Below are 25197 nucleotides of genomic sequence, written 5' to 3'. Positions count from 1 at the left end.
CTGTGAAACTTATTTCTGATCTGTAAATTCAGTTAACAGAGATAAAACATATTTTTGATTGAGCAGTTATGAAACACTCTTTTTGTAGAAAATGCAAGTGGAGATTCGGAGCGCTAAGAGGGTAATAGTTGAAAAAGGAATGTCTTCAAATATAAACTACACAGAATCATTCGGTGAAACTTCTTTCTGATCTGTGCATTCAGCTAACAGAGTTAAACCATACTTTTGATAGAGCAGATCTGAACACTCTTTCTGTAGAAAATGCAACTGGACATTTGGAGCGCTAAGAGCGTAGTAGTGGAAAAAGGAATATATTCAAATATAAACTATACAGAAGCATTCTGTGAAACTTCTTTCTGATCTGAGCATTCAGCTAACAGAGTTAAACCATACTTTTGATTGAGCAGTTTTGAAACACTCTGTCTGTAGAAAATGCAACTGGACATTCGTAGCGCTAAGTGGGTAATAGTGGAAAAAATAATATGTTCAAATATAAACTACACAGAAGCATTGTATGAAACTTCTTTCTGTTCTGTTCATTCAACTAACAGAGTTGAACCTTACTTTTGATTGAGCCGTTCTGAAACACTCTTTCTGTAGAAACTGCAATTGGACATTCTGAGCGCTAGGAGGCCTATATTGGGAAAAAGAATGTCTACAAATAAAAACTACACAGAAGAATTGTGTGAAACTTCTTTCCGTTCTGTTTGTTCAACTAAAAGAGTTGAACCTCAGTTTTGATTGAGCCGTTCTGAAACACTCTTTCTGTAGAAAATGCAAGTGGAGATTCGGAGCGCTAAGAGGGTAATAGTGGAAAAAGGAATGTCTCCAAATATAAACTACACAGAATCATTCTGTGAAACTTCTTTCTGATCTGTGCATTCAGCTAACAGAGTTAAACCATACTTTTGATTGAGCAGATCTGAACACTCTTTCTGTAGAAAATGCAACTGGACATTTGGAGCGCTAAGAGCGTAGTAGTGGAAAATGGAATATATTCAAATATAAACTACACAGAAGCATTCTGTGAAACTTCTTTCTGATCTGAGCATTCAGCTAACAGAGTTAAACCATACTTTTGATTGAGCAGTTTTGAAACACTCTGCCTGTAGAAAATGCAACTGGACATTCGTAGCGCTAAGTGGGTAATAGTGGAAAAAAGAATATGTTCAAATATAAACTACACAGAAGCATTGTATGAAACTTCTTTCTGTTCTGTGCATTCAACTAACAGAGTTGAACCTTACTTTTGATTGAGCCTTTCTGAAACACTCTTTCTGTAGAAACTGCAATTGGACATTCTGAGCGCTAAGAGGCCTCTATTGGGAAAAATAATATCTTCAAATAAAAACTACACAGAAGCATTGTGTAAAACTTATTTCTGATATGTTCATTAAGCTAACAGAGTTAAACCATACTTTTGATTGCGCAGTTCTGAACACTCTTTCTGTAGAAAATGCAAGTGGACATTCGGAGCGCTAAGAGGGTAATAGTGGAAAAAGGAATATATTCAAATATAAACTACACAGTAGCATTGTGTGAAAATTCTTTCTGTTCTGTGCATTCAACTAACAGAGTTGAACCTTACTTTTGATTGAGCCGTTCTGAAACACTCTTTCTGTAGAAACTGCAATTGGACATGCTAAGCGCTAAGAGGCCTACATTGGGAAAAAGAATATCTTCAAATAAAAACTACACAGATGCATTCTGTGAAACTTATTTCTGATCTGTAAATTCAGTTAACAGAGATAAAACATATTTTTGATTGAGCAGTTATGAAACACTCTTTTTGTAGAAAATGCAAGTGGAGATTCGGAGCGCTAAGAGGGTAATTGTTGAAAAAGGAATGTTTTCAAATATAAACTACACAGAATCATTCGGTGAAACTTCTTTCTGATCTGTGCATTCAGCTAACAGAGTTAAACCATACTTTTGATTGAGCAGATCTGAACACTCTTTCTGTAGAAAATGCAACTGGACATTTGGAGCGCTAAGAGGGTAGTAGTGGAAAAAGGAATATATTCAAATATAAACTACACAGAAGCATTCTGTGAAACTTCTTTCTGATCTGAGCATTCAGCTAACAGAGTTAAACCATACTTTTGATTGAGCAGTTTTGAAACACTCTGTCTGTAGAAAAAGCAACTGGACATTCGTAGCGCTAAGTGGGTAATAGTGGAAAAAAGAATATGTTCAAATATAAACTACACAGAAGCATTGTATGAAACTTCTTTCTGTTCTGTGCATTCAACTAACAGAGTTGAACCTTACTTTTGATTTAGCCGTTCTGAAACACTCTTTCTGTAGAAACTGCAATTGGACATTCTGAGCGCTAAGAGGCCTATATTGGGAAAAAGAATGTCTACAAATAAATACTACACAGAAGAAATGTGTGAAACTTCTTTCTGTTCTGTTTGTTCAACTAAAAGAGTTGAACCTCAGTTTTGATTGAGCCGTTCTGAAACACTCTTTCTGTAGAAAATGCAAGTGGAGATTCGGAGCGCTAAGAGGGTAATAGTGGAAAAAGGAATGTCTCCAAATATAAACTACACAGAATCATTCTGTGAAACTACTTTCTGATCTGTGCATTCAGCTAACAGAGTTAAACCATACTTTTGATTGAGCAGATCTGAACACTCTTTCTGTAGAAAATGCAACTGGACATTTGGAGTGCTAAGAGAGTAGTAGTAGAAAAAGGAATATATTCAAATATAAACTACACAGAAGCATTCTGTGAAACTTCTTTCTGATCTGAGCATTCAGCTAACAGAGTTAAACCATACTTTTGATTGAGCAGTTTTGAAACACTCTGTCTGTAGAAAATGCAACTGGACATTCGTAGCGCTAAGTGGGTAATAGTGGAAATAAGAATATGTTCAAATATAAACTACACAGAAGCATTGTATGAAAATTCTTTCTGTTCTGTGCATTCAACTAACAGAGTTCAACCTTACTTTGATTGAGCCTTTCTGAAACACTCTTTCTGTAGAAACTGCAATTGGACATTCTGAGCGCTAAGAGGCCTCTATTGGGAAAAATAATATCTTCAAATAAAAACTACACAGAAGCATTGTGTAAAACTTATTTCTGATATGTTCATTAAGCTAACAGAGTTAAACCATTCTTTTGATTGCGCAGTTCTGAACACTCTTTCTGTAGAAAATGCAAGTGGACATTCGGAGCGCTAAGAGGGTAATAGTGGAAAAAGGAATATATTCAAATATAAACTACACAGTAGCATTCTGTGAAAATTCTTTCTGTTCTGTGCATTCAACTAACAGAGTTGAACCTTACTTTTGATTGAGCCGTTCTGAAACACTCTTTCTGTAGAAACTGCAATTGGACATGCTAAGCGCTAAGAGGCCTACATTGGCAAAAAGAATATCTTCAAATAAAAACTACACAGATGCATTCTGTGAAACTTATTTCTGATCTGTAAATTCAGTTAACAGAGATAAAACATATTTTTGATTGAGCAGTTATGAAACACTCTTTTTGTAGAAAATGCAAGTGGAGATTCGGAGCGCTAAGAGGGTAATAGTTGAAAAAGGAATGTCTTCAAATATAAACTACACAGAATCATTCGGTGAAACTTCTTTCTGATCTGTGCATTCAGCTAACAGAGTTAAACCATACTTTTGATTGAGCAGATCTGAACACTCTTTCTGTAGAAAATGCAACTGGACATTTGGAGCGCTAAGAGCGTAGTGGTGGAAAAAGGAATATATTCAAATATAAACTACACCGAAGCATTGTATGAAACTTCTTTCTGTTCTGTTCATTCAACTAACAGAGTTGAACCTTACTTTTGATTGAGCCGTTCTGAAACACTCTTTCTGTAGAAACTGCAATTGGACATTCTGAGCGCTAGGAGGCCTATATTGGGAAAAAGAATGTCTACAAATAAAAACTACACAGAAGAATTGTGTGAAACTTCTTTCTGTTCTGTTTGTTCAACTAAAAGAGTTGAACCTTAGTTTTGATTGAGCCGTTCTGAAACACTCTTTCTGTAGAAAATGCAAGTGGAGATTCGGAGCGCTAAGAGGGTAATATTGGAAAAAGGAATGTCTCCAAATATAAACTATACAGAATCATTCTGTGAAACTTCTTTCTGATCTGTGCATTCAGCTAACAGAGTTAAACCATACTTTTGATTGAGCAGATCTGAACACTCTTTCTGTAGAAAATGCAACTGGACATTTGGAGCGCTAAGAGAGTAGTAGTGGAAAAAGGAATATATTCAAATATAAACTACACAGAAGCATTCTGTGAAACTTCTTTCTGATCTGAGCATTCAGCTAACAGAGTTAAACCATACTTTTGATTGAGCAGTTTTGAAACACTCTGTCTGTAGAAAATGCAACTGGACATTCGTAGCGCTAAGTGGGTAATAGTGGAAAAAAGAATATGTTCAAATATAAACTACACAGAAGCATTGTATGAAACTTCTTTCTGTTCTGTGCATTCAACTAACAGAGTTGAACCTTACTTTTGATTGAGCCTTTCTGAAACACTCTTTCTGTAGAAACTGCAATTGGACATTCTGAGCGCTAGGAGGCCTATATTGGGAAAAATAATATCTTCAAATAAAAACTACACAGAAGCATTGTGTGAAACTTATTTCTGATATGTTCATTAAGCTAACAGAGTTAAACCATACTTTTGATTGCGCAGTTCTGAACACTCTTTCTGTAGAAAATGCAAGTGGACATTCGGAGCGCTAAGAGGGTAATAGTGGAAAAAGGAATATATTCAAATATAAACTACACAGTAGCATTGTGTGAAAATTGTTTCTGTTCTGTGCATTCAACTAACAGAGTTGAACCTTACTTTTGATTGAGCCGTTCTGAAACACTCTTTCTGTAGAAACTGCAATTGGACATGCTAAGCGCTAAGAGGCCTACATTGGGAAAAAGAATATCTTCAAATAAAAACTACACAGATGCATTCTGTGAAACTTATTTCTGATCTGTAAATTCAGTTAACAGAGATAAAACATATTTTTGATTGAGCAGTTGTGAAACACTCTTTTTGTAGAAAATGCAAGTGGAGATTCGGAGCGCTAAGAGGGTAATAGTGGAAAAAGGAATGTCTTCAAATATAAACTACACAGAATCATTCGGTGAAACTTCTTTCTGATCTGTGCATTCAGCTAACAGAGTTAAACCATACTTTTGATTGAGCAGATCTGAACACTCTTTCTGTAGAAAATGCAACTGGACATTTGGAGCGCTAAGAGGGTAGTAGTGGAAAAAGGAATATATTCAAATATAAACTACACAGAAGCATTCTGTGAAACTTCTTTCTGATCTGAGCATTCAGCTAACAGAGTTAAACCATACTTTTGATTGAGCAGTTTTGAAACACTCTGTCTGTAGAAAATGCAACTGGACATTCGTCGCGCTAAGTGGGTAATAGTGGAAAAAAGAATATGTTCAAATATAAACTACACAGAAGCATTGTATGAAACTTCTTTCTGTTCTGTGCATTCAACTAACAGAGTTGAACCTTACTTTTGATTGAGCCTTTCTGAAACACTCTTTCTGTAGAAACTGCAATTGGACATTCTGAGCGCTAGGAGGCCTATATTGGGAAAAATAATATCTTCAAATAAAAACTACACAGAAGCATTGTGTGAAACTTATTTCTGATATGTTCATTAAGCTAACAGAGTTAAACCATACTTTTGATTGCGCAGTTCTGAACACTCTTTCTGTAGAAAATGCAAGTGGACATTCGGAGCGCTAAGAGGGTAATAGTGGAAAAAGGAATATATTCAAATATGAACTACACAGTAGCATTGTGTGAAAATTGTTTCTGTTCTGTGCATTCAACTAACAGAGTTGAACCTTACTTTTGATTGAGCCGTTCTGAAACACTCTTTCTGTAGAAACTGCAATTGGACATGCTAAGCGCTAAGAGGCCTACATTGGGAAAAAGAATATCTTCAAATAAAAACTACACAGATGCATTCTGTGAAACTTATTTCTGATCTGTAAATTCAGTTAACAGAGATAAAACATATTTTTGATTGAGCAGTTATGAAACACTCTTTTTGTAGAAAATGCAAGTGGAGATTCGGAGCGCTAAGAGGGTAATAGTGGAAAAAGGAATGTCTTCAAATATAAACTACACAGAATCATTCGGTGAAACTTCTTTCTGATCTGTGCATTCAGCTAACAGAGTTAAACCATACTTTTGATTGAGCAGATCTGAACACTCTTTCTGTAGAAAATGCAACTGGACATTTGGAGCGCTAAGAGGGTAGTAGTGGAAAAAGGAATATATTCAAATATAAACTACACAGAAGCATTCTGTGAAACTTCTTTCTGATCTGAGCATTCAGCTAACAGAGTTAAACCATACTTTTGATTGAGCAGTTTTGAAACACTCTGTCTGTAGAAAATGCAACTGGACATTCGTAGCGCTAAGTGGGTAATAGTGGAAAAAAGAATATGTTCAAATATAAACTACACAGAAGAATTGTATGAAAATTCTTTCTGTTCTGTGCATTCAACTAACAGAGTTGAACCTTACTTTTTATTGAGCCTTTCTGAAACACTCTTTCTGTAGAAACTCCAATTGGACATTCTGAGCGCTAAGAGGCCTCTATTGGGAAAAATAATATCTTCAAATAAAAACTACACAGAAGCATTGTGTAAAACTTATTTCTGATATGTTCATTAAGCTAACAGAGTTAAACCATACTTTTGATTGCGCAGTTCTGAACACTCTTTCTGTAGAAAATGCAAGTGGACTTTCGGAGCGCTAAGAGGGTAATAGTGGAAAAAGGAATATATTCAAATATAAACTACACAGTAGCATTCTGTGAAAATTCTTTCTGTTCTGTGCATTCAACTAACAGAGTTGAACCTTACTTTTGATTGAGCCGTTCTGAAACACTCTTTCTGTAGAAACTGCAATTGGACATGCTAAGCGCTAAGAGGCCTACATTGGGAAAAAGAATATCTTCAAATAAAAACTACACAGATGCATTCTGTGAAACTTATTTCTGATCTGTAAATTCAGTTAACAGAGATAAAACATATTTTTGATTGAGCAGTTATGAAACACTCTTTTTGTAGAAAATGCAAGTGGAGATTCGGAGCGCTAAGAGGGTAATAGTTGAAAAAGGAATGTCTTCAAATATAAACTACACAGAATCATTCGGTGAAACTTCTTTCTGATCTGTGCATTCAGCTAACAGAGTTAAACCATACTTTTGATAGAGCAGATCTGAACACTCTTTCTGTAGAAAATGCAACTGGACATTTGGAGCGCTAAGAGCGTAGTAGTGGAAAAAGGAATATATTCAAATATAAACTATACAGAAGCATTCTGTGAAACTTCTTTCTGATCTGAGCATTCAGCTAACAGAGTTAAACCATACTTTTGATTGAGCAGTTTTGAAACACTCTGTCTGTAGAAAATGCAACTGGACATTCGTAGCGCTAAGTGGGTAATAGTGGAAAAAATAATATGTTCAAATATAAACTACACAGAAGCATTGTATGAAACTTCTTTCTGTTCTGTTCATTCAACTAACAGAGTTGAACCTTACTTTTGATTGAGCCGTTCTGAAACACTCTTTCTGTAGAAACTGCAATTGGACATTCTGAGCGCTAGGAGGCCTATATTGGGAAAAAGAATGTCTACAAATAAAAACTACACAGAAGAATTGTGTGAAACTTCTTTCTGTTCTGTTTGTTCAACTAAAAGAGTTGAACCTTAGTTTTGATTGAGCCGTTCTGAAACACTCTTTCTGTAGAAAATGCAAGTGGAGATTCGGAGCGCTAAGAGGGTAATAGTGGAAAAAGGATTGTCTCCAAATATAAACTATACAGAATCATTCTGTGAAACTTCTTTCTGATCTGTGCATTCAGCTAACAGAGTTAAACCATACTTTTGATTGAGCAGATCTGAACACTCTTTCTGTAGAAAATGCAACTGGACATTTGGAGCGCTAAGAGCGTAGTAGTGGAAAAAGGAATATATTCAAATATAAACTACACAGAAGCATTCTGTGAAACTTCTTTCTGATCTGAGCATTCAGCTAACAGAGTTAAACCATACTTTTAATTGAGCAGTTTTGAAAAACTCTGTCTGTAGAAAATGCAACTGGACATTCGTAGCGCTAAGTGGGTAATAGTGGAAAAAAGAATATGTTCAAATATAAACTACACAGAAGCATTGTATGAAACTACTTTCTGTTCTGTGCATTCAACTAACAGAGTTGAACCTTACTTTTGATTGAGCCTTTCTGAAACACTCTTTCTGTAGAAACTGCAATTGGACATTCTGAGCGCTAAGAGGCCTCTATTGGGAAAAATAATATCTTCAAATAAAAACTACACAGAAGCATTGTGTAAAACTTATTTCTGATATGTTCATTAAGCTAACAGAGTTAAACCATACTTTTGATTGCGCAGTTCTGAACACTCTTTCTGTACAAAATGCAAGTGGACATTCGGAGCGCTAAGAGGGTAATAGTGGAAAAAGGAATATATTCAAATATAAACTACACAGTAGCATTCTGTGAAAATTCTTTCTGTTCTGTGCATTCAACTAACAGAGTTGAACCTTACTTTTGATTGAGCCGTTCTGAAACACTCTTTCTGTAGAAACTGCAATTGGACATGCTAAGCGCTAAGAGGCCTACATTGGGAAAAAGAATATCTTCAAATAAAAACTACATAGATGCATTCTGTGAAACTTATTTCTGATCTGTAAATTCAGTTAACAGAGATAAAACATATTTTTGATTGAGCAGTTATGAAACACTCTTTTTGTAGAAAATGCAAGTGGAGATTCGGAGCGCTAAGAGGGTAATAGTTGAAAAAGGAATGTCTTCAAATATAAACTACACAGAATCATTCGGTGAAACTTCTTTCTGATCTGTGCATTCAGCTAACAGAGTTAAACCATACTTTTGATTGAGCAGATCTGAACACTCTTTCTGTAGAAAATGCAACTGGACATTTGGAGCGCTAAGAGGGTAGTAGTGGAAAAAGGAATATATTCAAATATAAACTACACAGAAGCATTCTGTGAAACTTCTTTCTGATCTGAGCATTCAGCTAACAGAGTTAAACCATACTTTTGATTGAGCAGTTTTGAAACACTCTGTCTGTAGAAAAAGCAACTGGACATTCGTAGCGCTAAGTGGGTAATAGTGGAAAAAAGAATATGTTCAAATATAAACTACACAGAAGCATTGTATGAAACTTCTTTCTGTTCTGTGCATTCAACTAACAGAGTTGAACCTTACTTTTGATTTAGCCGTTCTGAAACACTCTTTCTGTAGAAACTGCAATTGGACATTCTGAGCGCTAAGAGGCCTATATTGGGAAAAGGAATGTCTACAAATAAAAACTACACAGAAGAATTGTGTGAAACTTCTTTCTGTTCTGTTTGTTCAACTAAAAGAGTTGAACCTCAGTTTTGATTGAGCCGTTCTGAAACACTCTTTCTGTAGAAAATGCAAGTGGAGATTCGGAGCGCTAAGAGGGTAATAGTGGAAAAAGGAATGTCTCCAAATATAAACTACACAGAATCATTCTGTGAAACTTCTTTCTGATCTGTGCATTCAGCTAACAGAGTTAAACCATACTTTTGATTGAGCAGATCTGAACACTCTTTCTGTAGAAAATGCAACTGGACATTTGGAGCGCTAAGAGCGTAGTAGTGGAAAAAGGAATATATTCAAATATAAACTACACAGAAGCATTCTGTGAAACTTCTTTCTGATCTGAGCATTCAGCTAACAGAGTTAAACCATACTTTTGATTGAGCAGTTTTGAAACACTCTGTCTGTAGAAAATGCAACTGGACATTCGTAGCGCTAAGTGGGTAATAGTGGAAAAAAGAATATGTTCAAATATAAACTACACAGAAGCATTGTATGAAACTTCTTTCTGTTCTGTGCATTCAACTAACAGAGTTGAACCTTACTTTTGATTGAGCCTTTCTGAAACACTCTTTCTGTAGAAACTGCAATTGGACATTCTGAGCGCTAAGAGGCCTCTATTGGGAAAAATAATATCTTCAAATAAAAACTACACAGAAGCATTGTGTAAAACTTATTTCTGATATGTTCATTAAGGTAACAGAGTTAAACCATACTTTTGATTGCGCACTTCTGAACACTCTTTCTGTAGAAAATGCAAGTGGACATTCGGAGCGCTAAGAGGGTAATAGTGGAAAAAGGAATATATTCAAATATAAACTACACAGTAGCATTCTGTGAAAATTCTTTCTGTTCTGTGCATTCAACTAACAGAGTTGAACCTTACTTTTGATTGAGCCGTTCTGAAACACTCTTTCTGTAGAAACTGCAATTGGACATTCTAAGCGCTAAGAGGCCTACATTGGGAAAAAGAATATCGTCAAATAAAAACTACACAGATGCATTCTGTGAAACTTATTTCTGATCTGTAAATTCAGTTAACAGAGATAAAACATATTTTTGATTGAGCAGTTATGAAACACTCTTTTTGTAGGAAATGCATTGGAGGTTCGGAGCGCTAAGAGGGTAATAGTTGAAAAAGGAATGTCTTCCAATATAAACTACAGAGAATCATTCGGTGAAACTTCTTTCTGATCTGTGCATTCAGCTAACAGAGTTAAACCATACTTTTGATTGAGCAGATCTGAACACTCTTTCTGTAGAAAATGCAACTGGACATTTGGAGCGCTAAGAGCGTAGTAGTGGAAAAAGGAATATATTCAAATATAAACTACACAGAAGCATTCTGTGAAACTTATTTCTGATCTGAGCATTCAGCTAACAGAGTTAAACCATACTTTTGATTGAGCAGTTTTGAAACACTCTGTCTGTAGAAAATGCAACTGGACATTCGTAGCGCTAAGTGGGTAATAGTGGAAAAAATAATATGTTCAAATATAAACTACACAGAAGCATTGTATGAAACTTCTTTCTGTTCTGTTCATTCAACTAACAGAGTTGAACCTTACTTTTGATTGAGCCGTTCTGAAACACTCTTTCTGTAGAAACTGCAATTGGACATTCTGAGCGCTAGGAGGCCTATATTGGGAAAAAGAATGTCTACAAATAAAAACTACACAGAAGAATTGTGTGAAACTTCTTTCTGTTCTGTTTGTTCAACTAAAAGAGTTGAACCTTAGTTTTGATTGAGCCGTTCTGAAACACTCTTTCTGTAGAAAATGCAAGTGGAGATTCGGAGCGCTAAGAGGGTAATAGTGGAAAAAGGAATGTCTCCAAATATAAACTATACAGAATCATTCTGTGAAACTTCTTTCTGATCTGTGCATTCAGCTAACAGAGTTAAACCATACTTTTGATTGAGCAGATCTGAACACTCTTTCTGTAGAAAATGCAACTGGACATTTGGAGCGCTAAGAGAGTAGTAGTGGAAAAAGGAATATATTCAAATATAAACTACACAGAAGCATTCTGTGAAACTTCTTTCTGATCTGAGCATTCAGCTAACAGAGTTAAACCATACTTTTGATTGAGCAGATTTGAAACACTCTGTCTGTAGAAAATGCAACTGGACATTCGTAGTGCTAAGTGGGTAATAGTGGAAAAAAGAATATGTTCAAATATAAACTACACAGAAGCATTGTATGAAACTTCTTTCTGTTCTGTGCATTCAACTAACAGAGTTGAACCTTACTTTTGATTGAGCCTTTCTGAAACACTCTTTCTGTAGAAACTGCAATTGGACATTCTGAGCGCTAAGAGACCTCTATTGGGAAAAATAATATCTTCAAATAAAAACTACACAGAAGCATTGTGTGAAACTTATTTCTGATATGTTCATTAAGCTAACAGAGTTAAACCATACTTTTGATTGCGCAGTTCTGAACACTCTTTCTGTAGAAAATGCAAGTGGACATTCGGAGCGCTAAGAGGGTAATAGTGGAAAAAGGAATATATTCAAATATAAACTACACAGTAGCATTCTGTGAAAATTCTTTCTGTTCTGTGCATTCAACTAACAGAGTTGAACCTTACTTTTGATTGAGCCGTTCTGAAACACTCTTTCTGTAGAAACTGCAATTGGACATGCTAAGCGCTAAGAGGCCTACATTGGGAAAAAGAATATCTTCAAATAAAAACTACACAGATGCATTCTGTGAAACTTATTTCTGATCTGTAAATTCAGTTAACAGAGATAAAACATATTTTTGATTGAGCAGTTATGAAACACTCTTTTTGTAGAAAATGCAAGTGGAGATTCGGAGCGCTAAGAGGGTAATAGTTGAAAAAGGAATGTCTTCAAATATAAACTACACAGAATCATTCGGTGAAACTTCTTTCTGATCTGTGCATTCAGCTAACAGAGTTAAACCATACTTTTGATAGAGCAGATCTGAACACTCTTTCTGTAGAAAATGCAACTGGACATTTGGAGCGCTAAGAGCGTAGTAGTGGAAAAAGGAATATATTCAAATATAAACTATACAGAAGCATTCTGTGAAACTTCTTTCTGATCTGAGCATTCAGCTAACAGAGTTAAACCATACTTTTGATTGAGCAGTTTTGAAACACTCTGTCTGTAGAAAATGCAACTGGACATTCGTAGCGCTAAGTGGGTAATAGTGGAAAAAATAATATGTTCAAATATAAACTACACAGAAGCATTGTATGAAACTTCTTTCTGTTCTGTTCATTCAACTAACAGAGTTGAACCTTACTTTTGATTGAGCCGTTCTGAAACACTCTTTCTGTAGAAACTGCAATTGGACATTTTGAGCGCTAGAAGGCCTATATTGGGAAAAAGAATGTCTACAAATAAAAACTACACAGAAGAATTGTGTGAAACTTCTTTCCGTTCTGTTTGTTCAACTAAAAGAGTTGAACCTCAGTTTTGATTGAGCCGTTCTGAAACACTCTTTCTGTAGAAAATGCAAGTGGAGATTCGGAGCGCTAAGAGGGTAATAGTGGAAAAAGGAATGTCTCCAAATATAAACTACACAGAATCATTCTGTGAAACTTCTTTCTGATCTGTGCATTCAGCTAACAGAGTTAAACCATACTTTTGATTGAGCAGATCTGAACACTCTTTCTGTAGAAAATGCAACTGGACATTTGGAGCGCTAAGAGCGTAGTAGTGGAAAAAGGAATATATTCAAATATAAACTACACAGAAGCATTCTGTGAAACTTATTTCTGATCTGAGCATTCAGCTAACAGAGTTAAACGATACTTTTGATTGAGCAGTTTTGAAACACTCTGTCTGTAGAAAATGCAACTGGACATTCGTAGCGCTAAGTGGGTAATAGTGGAAAAAAGAATAAGTTCAAATATAAACTACACAGAAGCATTGTATGAAACTTCTTTCTGTTCTGTGCATTCAACTAACAGAGTTGAACCTTACTTTTGATTGAGCCTTTCTGAAACACTCTTTCTGTAGAAACTGCAATTGGACATTCTGAGCGCTAAGAGGCCTCTATTGGGAAAAATAATATCTTCAAATAAAAACTACACAGAAGCATTGTGTAAAACTTATTTCTGATATGTTCATTAAGCTAACAGAGTTAAACCATACTTTTGATTGCGCACTTCTGAACACTCTTTCTGTAGAAAATGCAAGTGGACATTCGGAGCGCTAAGAGGGTAATAGTGGAAAAAGGAATATATTCAAATATAAACTACACAGTAGCATTCTGTGAAAATTCTTTCTGTTCTGTGCATTCAACTAACAGAGTTGAACCTTACTTTTGATTGAGCCGTTCTGAAACACTCTTTCTGTAGAAACTGCAATTGGACATTCTAAGCGCTAAGAGGCCTACATTGGGAAAAAGAATATCTTCAAATAAAAACTACACAGATGCATTCTGTGAAACTTATTTCTGATCTGTAAATTCAGTTAACAGAGATAAAACATATTTTTGATTGAGCAGTTATGAAACACTCTTTTTGTAGAAAATGGAAGTGGAGATTCGGAGCGCTAAGGGGGTAATAGTTGAAAAAGGAATGTCTTCAAATATAAACTACAGAGAATCATTCGGTGAAACTTCTTTCTGATCTGTGCATTCAGCTAACAGAGTTAAACCATACTTTTGATTGAGCAGATCTGAACACTCTTTCTGTAGAAAATGCAACTGGACATTTGGAGCGCTAAGAGCGTAGTAGTGGAAAAAGGAATATATTCAAATATAAACTACACAGAAGCATTCTGTGAAACTTATTTCTGATCTGAGCATTCAGCTAACAGAGTTAAACCATACTTTTGATTGAGCAGTTTTGAAACACTCTGTCTGTAGAAAATGCAACTGGACATTCGTAGCGCTAAGTGGGTAATAGTGGAAAAAATAATATGTTCAAATATAAACTACACAGAAGCATTGTATGAAACTTCTTTCTGTTCTGTTCATTCAACTAACAGAGTTGAACCTTACTTTTGATTGAGCCGTTCTGAAACACTCTTTCTGTAGAAACTGCAATTGGACATTCTGAGCGCTAGGAGGCCTATATTGGGAAAAAGAATGTCTACAAATAAAAACTACACAGAAGAATTGTGTGAAACTTCTTTCTGTTCTGTTTGTTCAACTAAAAGAGTTGAACCTTAGTTTTGATTGAGCCGTTCTGAAACACTCTTTCTGTAGAAAATGCAAGTGGAGATTCGGAGCGCTAAGAGGGTAATAGTGGAAAAAGGATTGTCTCCAAATATAAACTATACAGAATCATTCTGTGAAACTTCTTTCTGATCTGTGCATTCAGCTAACAGAGTTAAACCATACTTTTGATTGAGCAGATCTGAACACTCTTTCTGTAGAAAATGCAACTGGACATTTGGAGCGCTAAGAGCGTAGTAGTGGAAAAAGGAATATATTCAAATATAAACTACACAGAAGCATTCTGTGAAACTTCTTTCTGATCTGAGCATTCAGCTAACAGAGTTAAACCATACTTTTAATTGAGCAGTTTTGAAACACTCTGTCTGTAGAAAATGCAACTGGACATTCGTAGCGCTAAGTGGGTAATAGTGGAAAAAAGAATATGTTCAAATATAAACTACACAGAAGCATTGTATGAAACTACTTTCTGTTCTGTGCATTCAACTAACAGAGTTGAACCTTACTTTTGATTGAGCCTTTCTGAAACACTCTTTCTGTAGAAACTGCAATTGGACATTCTGAGCGCTAAGAGGCCTCTATTGGGAAAAATAATATCTTCAAATAAAAACTACACAGAAGCATTGTGTAAAACTTATTTCTGATATGTTCATTAAGCTAACAGAGTTAAACCATACTTTTGATTGCGCAGTTCTGAACACTCTTTCTGTACAAAATGCAAGTGGACATTTGGAGCGCTAAGAGGGTAATAGTGGAAAAAGGAATATATTCAAATATAAACTACACAGTAGCATTCTGTGAAAATTCTTTCTGTTCTGTGCATTCAACTAACAGAGTTGAACCTTACTTTTGATTGAGCCGTTCTGAAACACTCTTTCTGTAGAAACTGCAATTGGACATGCTAAGCGCTAAGAGGCCTACATTGGGAAAAAGAATATCTTCAAATAAAAACTACATAGATGCATTCTGTGAAACTTATTTCTGATCTGTAAATTCAGTTAACAGAGATAAAACATATTTTTGATTGAGCAGTTATGAAACACTCTTTTTGTAGAAAATGCAAGTGGAGATTCGGAGCGCTAAGAGGGTAATAGTTGAAAAAGGAATGTCTTCAAATATAAACTACACAGAATCATTCGGTGAAACTTCTTTCTGATCTGTGCATTCAGCTAACAGAGTTAAACCATACTTTTGATTGAGCAGATCTGAACACTCTTTCTGTAGAAAATGCAACTGGACATTTGGAGCGCTAAGAGGGTAGTAGTGGAAAAAGGAATATATTCAAATATAAACTACACAGAAGCATTCTGTGAAACTTCTTTCTGATCTGAGCATTCAGCTAACAGAGTTAAACCATACTTTTGATTGACCAGTTTTGAAACACTCTGTCTGTAGAAAAAGCAACTGGACATTCGTAGCGCTAAGTGGGTAATAGTGGAAAAAAGAATATGTTCAAATATAAACTACACAGAAGCATTGTATGAAACTTCTTTCTGTTCTGTGCATTCAACTAACAGAGTTGAACCTTACTTTTGATTTAGCCGTTCTGAAACACTCTTTCTGTAGAAACTGCAATTGGACATTCTGAGCGCTAAGAGGCCTATATTGGGAAAAAGAATGTCTACAAATAAAAACTACACAGAAGAATTGTGTGAAACTTCTTTCTGTTCTGTTTGTTCAACTAAAAGAGTTGAACCTCAGTTTTGATTGAGCCGTTCTGAAACACTCTTTCTGTAGAAAATGCAAGTGGAGATTCGGAGCGCTAAGAGGGTAATAGTGGAAAAAGGAATGTCTCCAAATATAAACTACACAGAATCATTCTGTGAAACTTCTTTCTGATCTGTGCATTCAGCTAACAGAGTTAAACCATACTTTTGATTGAGCAGATCTGAACACTCTTTCTGTAGAAAATGCAACTGGACATTTGGAGCGCTAAGAGCGTAGTAGTGGAAAAAGGAATATATTCAAATATAAACTACACAGAAGCATTCTGTGAAACTTCTTTCTGATCTGAGCATTCAGCTAACAGAGTTAAACCATACTTTTGATTGAGCAGTTTTGAAACACTCTGTCTGTAGAAAATGCAACTGGACATTCGTAGCGCTAAGTGGGTAATAGTGGAAAAAAGAATATGTTCAAATATAAACTACACAGAAGCATTGTATGAAACTTCTTTCTGTTCTGTGCATTCAACTAACAGAGTTGAACCTTACTTTTGATTGAGCCTTTCTGAAACACTCTTTCTGTAGAAACTGCAATTGGACATTCTGAGCGCTAAGAGGCCTCTATTGGGAAAAATAATATCTTCAAATAAAAACTACACAGAAGCATTGTGTAAAACTTATTTCTGATATGTTCATTAAGCTAACAGAGTTAAACCATACTTTTGATTGCGCACTTCTGAACACTCTTTCTGTAGAAAATGCAAGTGGACATTCGGAGCGCTAAGAGGGTAATAGTGGAAAAAGGAATATATTCAAATATAAACTACACAGTAGCATTCTGTGAAAATTCTTTCTGTTCTGTGCATTCAACTAACAGAGTTGAACCTTACTTTTGATTGAGCCGTTCTGAAACACTCTTTCTGTAGAAACTGCAATTGGACATTCTAAGCGCTAAGAGGCCTACATTGGGAAAAAGAATATCGTCAAATAAAAACTACACAGATGCATTCTGTGAAACTTATTTCTGATCTGTAAATTCAGTTAACAGAGATAAAACATATTTTTGATTGAGCAGTTATGAAACACTCTTTTTGTAGGAAATGCAAGTGGAGGTTCGGAGCGCTAAGAGGGTAATAGTTGAAAAAGGAATGTCTTCAAATATAAACTACAGAGAATCATTCGGTGAAACTTCTTTCTGATCTGTGCATTCAGCTAACAGAGTTAAACCATACTTTTGATTGAGCAGATCTGAACACTCTTTCTGTAGAAAATGCAACTGGACATTTGGAGCGCTAAGAGCGTAGTAGTGGAAAAAGGAATATATTCAAATATAAACTACACAGAAGCATTCTGTGAAACTTATTTCTGATCTGAGCATTCAGCTAACAGAGTTAAACCATACTTTTGATTGAGCAGTTTTGAAACACTCTGTCTGTAGAAAATGCAACTGGACATTCGTAGCGCTAAGTGGGTAATAGTGGAAAAAATAATATGTTCAAATATAAACTACACAGAAGCATTGTATGAAACTTCTTTCTGTTCTGTTCATTCAACTAACAGAGTTGAACCTTACTTTTGATTGAGCCGTTCTGAAACACTCTTTCTGTAGAAACTGCAATTGGACATTCTGAGCGCTAGGAGGCCTATATTGGGAAAAAGAATGTCTACAAATAAAAACTACACAGAAGAATTGTGTGAAACTTCTTTCTGTTCTGTTTGTTCAACTAAAAGAGTTGAACCTTAGTTTTGATTGAGCCGTTCTGAAACACTCTTTCTGTAGAAAATGCAAGTGGAGATTCGGAGCGCTAAGAGGGTAATAGTGGAAAAAGGAATGTCTCCAAATATAAACTATACAGAATCATTCTGTGAAACTTCTTTCTGATCTGTGCATTCAGCTAACAGAGTTAAACCATACTTTTGATTGAGCAGATCTGAACACTCTTTCTGTAGAAAATGCAACTGGACATTTGGAGCGCTAAGAGAGTAGTAGTGGAAAAAGGAATATATTCAAATATAAACTACACAGAAGCATTCTGTGAAACTTCTTTCTGATCTGAGCATTCAGCTAACAGAGTTAAACCATACTTTTGATTGAGCAGATTTGAAACACTCTGTCTGTAGAAAATGCAACTGGACATTCGTAGTGCTAAGTGGGTAATAGTGGAAAAAAGAATATGTTCAAATATAAACTACACAGAAGCATTGTATGAAACTTCTTTCTGTTCTGTGCATTCAACTAACAGAGTTGAACCTTACTTTTGATTGAGCCTTTCTGAAACACTCTTTCTGTAGAAACTGCAATTGGACATTCTGAGCGCTAAGAGACATCTATTGGGAAAAATAATATCTTCAAATAAAAACTACACAGAAGCATTGTGTGAAACTTATTTCTGATATGTTCATTAAGCTAACAGAGTTAAACCATACTTTTGATTGCGCAGTTCTGAACACTCTTTCTGTAGAAAATGCAAGTGGACATTCGGAGCGCTAAGAGGGTAATAGTGGAAAAAGGAATATATTCAAATATAAACTACACAGTAGCATTCTGTGAAAATTCTTTCTGTTCTGTGCATTCAACTAACAGAGTTGAACCTTACTTTTGATTGAGCCGTTCTGAAACACTCTTTCTGTAGAAACTGCAATTGGACATGCTAAGCGCTAAGAGGCCTACATTGGGAAAAAGAATATCTTCAAATAAAAACTACACAGATGCATTCTGTGAAACTTATTTCTGATCGGTAAATTCAGTTAACAGAGATAAAACATATTTTTGATTGAGCAGTTATGAAACACTCTTTTTGTAGAAAATGCAAGTGGAGATTCGGAGCGCTAAGAGGGTAATAGTGGAAAAAGGAATGTCTTCAAATATAAACTACACAGAATCATTCGGTGAAACTTCTTTCTGATCTGTGCATTCAGCTAACAGGGTTAAACCATACTTTTGATTGAGCAGATCTGAACACTCTTTCTGTAGAAAATGCAACTGGACATTTGGAGCGCTATGAGGGTAGTAGTGGAAAAAGGAATATATTCAAATATAAACTACACAGAAGCATTCTGTGAAACTTCTTTCTGATCTGAGCATTCAGCTAACAGAGTTAAACCATACTTTTGATTGAGCAGTTTTGAAACACTCTGTCTGTAGAAAATGCAACTGGACATTCGTAGCGCTAAGTGGGTAATAGTGGAAAAAAGAATATGTTCAAATATAAACTACACAGAAGCATTGTATGAAACTTCTTTCTGTTCTGTGCATTCAACTAACAGAGTTGAACCTTACTTTTGATTGAGCCGTTCTGAAACACTCTTTCTGTAGAAACTGCAATTGGACATTCTGAGCGCTAAGAGGCCTATATTGGGAAAAAGAATGTCTACAAATAAAAACTACACAGAAGAATTGTGTGAAACTTCTTTCTGTTGTGTTGTACAGCTAAAAGAGTTGAACCTCAGTTTTGATTGAGCCGTTCTGAAACACTCTTTCTGTAGAAAATGCAAGTGGAGATTCGGAGCACTAAGAGGGTAATAGAGGAAAAAGGAATGTCTCCAAATATAAACTACACAGAATCATTCTGTGAAACTTCTTTCTGATCTGTGCATTCAGCTAACAGAGTTAAACCATACTTTTGATTAAGCAGATCTGAACACTCTTTCTGTAGAAAATGCAACTGGACATTTGGAGCGCTAAGAGAGTAGTAATGGAAAAAGGAATATATTCAAATATAAACTACACAGAAGCATTATGTGAAACTTCTTTCTGATCTGAGCATTCAGCTAACAGATTTAAACCATACTTTTGATTGAGCAGTTTTGAAACACTCTGTCTGTAGAAAATGCAACTGGACATTCGTAGCGCTAAGTGGGTAATAGTGGAAAAAAGAATATGTTCAAATATTAACTACACAGAAGCATTGTATGAAACTTCTTTCTGTTCTGTGCATTCAACTAACAGAGTTGAACCTTACTTTTGATTGAGCCTTTCTGAAACACTCTTTCTGTAGAAACTGCATTTGGACATTCTGAGCGCTAAGAGGCCTCTATTTGGAAAAATAATATCTTCAAATAAAAACTACACAGAAGCATTGTGTGAAACTTATTTCTCATATGTTCATTAAGCTAACAGAGTTAAACCATAGTTTTGAATGCGCAGTTCTGAACACTCTTTCTGTAGAAAATGCAAGTGGACATTCGGAGCGCTAAGAGGGTAATAGTGGAAAAAGGAATATATTCAAATATAAACTACACAGTAGCATTCTGTGAAAATTCTTTCTGTTCTGTGCATTCAACTAACAGAGTTGAACCTTACTTTTGATTGAGCCGTTCTGAAACACTCTTTCTGTAGAAACTGCAATTGGACATGCTAAGCGCTAAGAGGCCTACATTGGGAAAAAGAATATCTTCAAATAAAAACTACACAGATGCATTCTGTGAAACATATTTCTGATCTGTAAATTCAGTTAACAGAGATAAAACATATTTTTGATTGAGCAGTTATGAAACACTCTTTTTGTAGAAAATGCAAGTGGAGATTCGGAGCGCTAAGAGGGTACTAGTGGAAAAAGGAATGTCTTCAAATATAAACTACACAGAATCATTCGGTGAAACTTCTTTCTGATCTGTGCATTCAGCTAACAGAGTTAAACCATACTTTTGATTGAGCAGATCTGAACACTCTTTCTGTAGAAAATGCAACTGGACATTTGGAGCGCTAAGAGCGTAGTAGTGGAAAAAGGAATATATTCAAATATAAACTACACAGAAGCATTCTGTGAAATTTATTTCTGATCTGAGCATTCAGCTAACAGAGTTAAACCATACTTTTGATTGAGCAGTTTTGAAACACTCTGTCTGTAGTAAATGCAACTGGACATTCGTAGCGCTAAGTGGGTAATAGTGGAAAAAAGAATATGTTCAAATATAAACTACACAGAAGCATTGTATGAAACTTCTTTCTGTTCTGTGCATTCAACTAACAGAGTTGAACCTTACTTTTGATTGAGCCGTTCTGAAACACTCTTTCTGTAGAAACTGCAATTGGACATTCTGAGCGCTAAGAGGCCTATATTGGGAAAAAGAATGTCTACAAATAAAAACTACACAGAAGAATTGTGTGAAACATCTTTCTGTTCTGTTTGTTCAACTAAAAGAGTTGAACCTCAGTTTTGATTGAGCCGTTCTGAAACACTCTTTCTGTAGAAAATGCAAGTGGAGATTCGGAGCGCTAAGAGGGTAATAGTGGAAAAAGGAATGTCTCCAAATATAAACTACACAGAATCATTCTGTGAAACTTCTTTCTGATCTGTGCATTCAGCTAACAGAGTTAAACCATACTTTTGATTGAGCAGATCTGAACACTCTTTCTGTAGAAAATGCAAATGGACATTTGGAGCGCTAAGAGAGTAGTAGTGGAAAAAGGAATATATTGAAATATAAACTAAACAGAAGCATTCTGTGAAACTTCTTTCGGATCTGAGCATTCAGCTAACAGAGTTAAACCATACTTTTGATTGAGCAGTATTGAAACACTCTGTCTGTAGGAAATGCAACTGGACATTCGTAGCGCTAAGTTTGTAATAGTGGAAAAAAGAATATGTTCAAATATAAACTACACAGAAGCATTGTATGAAACTTCTTTCTGTTCTGTGCATTCAACTAACAGAGTTGAACCTTACGTTTGATTGAGCCTTTCTGAAACACTCTTTCTGTAGAAACTGCAATTGGACATTCTGAGCGCTAAGAGGCCTCTATTGGGAAAAATAATATCTTCAAATAAAAACTACACAGAAGCATTGTGTAAAACTTATTTCTGATATGTTCATTAAGCTAACAGAGTTAAACCATACATTTGATTGTGCAGTTCTGAACACTCTTTCTGTAGAAAATGCAAGTGGACATGCGGAGCGCTAAGAGGGTAATAGTGGAAAAAGGAATATATTCAAATATAAACTACACAGTAGCATTCTGTGAAAATTCTTTCTGTTCTGTGCATTCAACTAACAGAGTTGAACCTTACTTTTGATTCAGCCGTTCTGAAACACTCTTTCTGTAGAAACTGCAATTGGACATGCTAAGCGCTAAGAGGCCTACATTGGGAAAAAGAATATCTTCAAATAAAAACTACACAGATGCATTCTGTGAAACTTATTTCTGATCTGTAAATTCAGTTAACAGAGATAAAACATATTTTTGATTGAGCAGTTATGAAACATTCTTTTTGTAGAAAATGCAAGTGGAGATTCGGAGCGCTAAGAGGTTAATAGTGGAAAAAGGAATGTCTTCAAATATAAACTACACAGAATCATTCGGTGAAACTTCTTTCTGATCTGTGCATTCAGCTAACAGAGTTAAACCATACTTTTGATTGAGCAGATCTGAACACTCTTTCTGTAGAAAATGCAACTGGACATTAGGAGCGCTAAGAGTGTAGTAGTGGAAAAAGGAATATATTCAAATATAAACTACACAGAAGCATTCTGTGAAACTTCTTTCTGATCTGAGCATTCAGCTAACAGAGTTAAACCATACTTTTGATTGAGCAGTTTTGAAACACTCTGTCTGTAGAAAATGCAACTGGACATTCGTAGCGCTAAGTGGGTAATAGTGGAAAAAAGAATATGTTCAAATATAAACTACACAGAAGCATTGTATGAAACTTCTTTCTGTTCTGTTCATTCAACTAACAGAGTTGAACCTTACTTTTGATTGAGCCGTTCTGAAACACTCTTTCTGTAGAAACTGCAATTGGACATTCTGAGCGCTAGGAGGCCTATATTGGGAAAAAGAATGTCTACAAATAAAAACTACACAGGAGAATTGTGTGAAACTTCTTTCTGTTCTGTTTGTTCAACTAAAAGAGTTGAACCTTAGTTTTGATTGAGCCGTTCTGAAACACTCTTTCTGTAGAAAATGCAAGTGGAGATTCGGAGCGCTAAGAGGGTAATAGTGGAAAAAGGAATGTCTCCAAATATAAACTATACAGAATCATTCTGTGAAAATTCTTTCTGATCTGTGCATTCAGCTAACAGAGTTAAACCATACTTTTGATTAAGCAGATCTGAACACTCTTTCTGTAGAAAATGCAACTGGACATTTGGAGCGCTAAGAGAGTAGTAGTGGAAAAAGGAATATATTCAAATATAAACTACACAGAAGCATTCTGTGAAACTTCTTTCTGATCTGAGCATTCAGCTAACAGAGATAAACCATACTTTTTATTGAGCAGTTTTGAAACACTCTGTCTGTAGAAAATGCAACTGGACATTCGTAGCGCTAAGTGGGTAATAGTGGAAAAAAGAATATGTTCAAATATAAACTACACAGAAGCATTGTATGAAACTTCTTTCTGTTCTGTGCATTCAACTAACAGAGTTGAACCTTACTTTTGATTGAGCCTTTCTGAAACACTCTTTCTGTAGAAACTGCAATTGGACATTCTGAGCGCTAAGAGACCTCTATTGGGAAAAATAATATCTTCAAATAAAAACTACACAGAAGCATTGTGTGAAACTTATTTCTGATATGTTCATTAAGCTAACAGAGTTAAACCATACTTTTGATTGCGCAGTTCTGAACACTCTTTCTGTAGAAAATGCAAGTGGACATTCGGAGCGCTAAGAGGGTAATAGTGGAAAAAGGAATGTCTTCAAATATAAACTACACAGAATCATTCGGTGAAACTTCTTTCTGATCTGTGCATTCAGCTAACAGAGTTAAACCATACTTTTGATTGAGCAGATCTGAACACTCTTTCTGTAGAAAATGCAACTGGACATTTGGAGCGCTAAGAGGGTAGTAGTGGAAAAAGGAATATATTCAAATATAAACTACACAGAAGCATTCTGTGAAACTTCTTTCCGATCTGAGCATTCAGCTAACAGAGTTAAACCATACTTTTGATTGAGCAGTTTTGAAACACTCTGTCTGTAGAAAATGCAACTGGACATTCGTAGCGCTAAGTGGGTAATAGTGGAAAAAAGAATATGTTCAAATATAAACTACACAGAAGCATTGTATGAAACTTCTTTCTGTTCTGTGCATTCAACTAACAGAGTTGAACCTTACTTTTGATTGAGCCTTTCTGAAACACTCTTTCTGTAGAAACTGCAATTGGACATTCTGAGCGCTAAGAGGCCTCTATTGGGAAAAATAATATCTTCAAATAAAAACTACACAGAAGCATTGTGTGAAACTTATTTCTGATATGTTCATTAAGCTAACAGAGTTAAACCATACTTTTGATTGCGCAGTTCTGAACACTCTTTCTGTAGAAAATGCAAGTGGACATTCGGAGCGCTAAGAGGGTAATAGTGGAAAAAGGAATATATTCAAATATAAACTACACAGTAGCATTCTGTGAAAATTCTTTCTGTTCTGTGCATTCAACTAACAGAGTTGAACCTTACTTTTGATTGAGCCGTTCTGAAACACTCTTTCTGTAGAAACTGCAATTGGACATGCTAAGCGCTAAGAGGCCTACATTGGGAAACAGAATATCTTCAAATAAAAACTACACAGATGCATTCTGTGAAACTTATTTCTGATCTGTAAATTCAGTTAACAGAGATAAAAACATATTTTTGATTGAGCAGTTATGAAACACTCTTTTTATAGAAAATGCAAGTGGAGATTCGGAGCGCTAAGAGGGTACTAGTGGAAAAAGGAATGTCTTCAAATATAAACTACACAAAATCATTCGGTGAAACTTCTTTCTGATCTGTGCATTCAGCTAACAGAGTTAAACCATACTTTTGATTGAGCAGATCTGAACACTCTTTCTGTAGAAAATGCAACTGGACATTTGGAGCGCTAAGAGCGTAGTAGTGGAAAAAGGAATATATTCAAATATAAACTACACAGAAGCATTCTGTGAAACTTCTTTCTGATCTGAGCATTCAGCTAACAGAGTTAAACCATACTTTTGATTGAGCAGTTTTGAAACACTCTGTCTGTAGAAAATGCAACTGGACATTCG

The sequence above is a fragment of the Symphalangus syndactylus genome, chromosome Y (genome assembly GCF_028878055.3).
Source record: "Symphalangus syndactylus isolate Jambi chromosome Y, NHGRI_mSymSyn1-v2.1_pri, whole genome shotgun sequence".
Lineage (NCBI taxonomy): Eukaryota > Metazoa > Chordata > Mammalia > Primates > Hylobatidae > Symphalangus > Symphalangus syndactylus.
Note: the sequence above shows the minus strand (reverse complement) of the source record.